Raw genomic sequence first — 1487 nt, 5'->3', positions numbered from 1 at the left:
CGTTCCTTGGTGGTCTGCTCAATGTCTGTGCTCAAAGGGCCCTGCAACACCCCTGTCTGGGGCAGCAAAGCCAGAGACCCTGATCCCAGGGCTTCCCAATGCTGGGAGCCGGGCCGGGGCATCAACTCTGTGCTCAGACACAAGTAATGACAGTTTGAAGCCAGAGCTGAGAGCCACTGGGTGAGGTCCACCGTTTCCTTGGATTCTAAATTTGGAATAGGGTCCTGGGATTCAGGCAGCCCCCAAGAGCTGGCCTCTGAGCACCTTGAGAAAAGCATGTCCCCATGCTCACGTGCAATGTCACAGACCATGGCCAAGGCCATCAGCACCAGCCAGTGTGGCCCAGAGAAAAGACGAGCTACTTGGTGAGCGGCTTTTGTCCTCGGTGGGCAGACCACTGCCCTGTTCCCGAGCCTGGATGCTGGCGGGTAAGCATCTCATCAGCCTGTTGGCCCGGCACCCAGGGAATCTGTGGGAGAAGAGCCACCATAATAGGATCCAGCCAACGAGGAGAAAGATGGGGGAGCGCGAGCAGAAGACTGGCAGGTGACCGACTCCATAACCAGGGGAGGGATGGAGCCAAAAGTCCACAGACATCAAGAAAGAGCATGGTTCTTTCAGCTTTGTGGTCACATCCAGTCAACAGGGGAACTCTTAATTTCTCCCCTGGCATGGATCCCATATGCATTTGGAAAGATTTATCTCCCAAGTAACTGATTCTGTTATTAGAATGTCTCTTCTCCTGCTTCTTCATTGTTTAGGAAGAGGTGGGCACTGTGGCCCAAGGAGATTATGTGGGTTGCAAGTAAATACCAACTTTCCAGTAGCCACCTGAAAACACTAAAAATAGGAGCTCCGTGCGGCTCAGCAGGTTAAGCATCCAGCGTTGTCACTGCAGCGGCTCGGGTCGCTGCTGTGCTATGATGTTCCGTCCCTGGTCTGGGAACTTCCACGTGCCACGGGCATTGCAAAAACAAACAAACAAACAAACCAAAAGAACTAAACTGAAAATCATTCCGCTTTTCCGAGTGACACTAGGCTGGGGAATTGGTTCGGTTTTTTTCCTTTGGACTTTCTGCTGAGAGCAACCCTCCAGCTACCTTCTCCCCCAACCACCACATTTGAAGAGTCATAAAGCTCGTTGAGAAAACCATGGTTTCTCTTCTTTAGATGCACTTTCCAGAATGTTTGGACCAGCTGTTAGAACAACAGGATGTAAACACTTTCAGTACCTGCCTAAAGTAGCGTTTGCAGCCCAATAATAACTCAGGATGCACCTGTGAGAGGGGTTCAAATGGGGGCGTTTTGGTTTCCATATTAATAGAATGATCTGTGGGGTCCTCTTCCCAAAGTGGAAACACACCGGGGTTCATTTCATTCTCAGGGGGTGGAAAACAAAAGCTGTGATCCCCCCCAGCCCCCTCCATCCCTCCTCCTCTGCCCCCCAACCCCTCCATCCCTCCTTCTCCCTCAACCCCCTCTGTCCC

This window comes from Sus scrofa, chromosome 7 (assembly GCF_054392235.1).
Source record: "Sus scrofa isolate SSC_HxYL_T2T_F1_AM1 chromosome 7, Sscrofa_HxYL_maternal_Yorkshire_Landrace_v2.0, whole genome shotgun sequence".
Classification (NCBI taxonomy): Eukaryota; Metazoa; Chordata; class Mammalia; order Artiodactyla; family Suidae; genus Sus; species Sus scrofa.
This window is presented reverse-complemented; position numbering follows the sequence as displayed.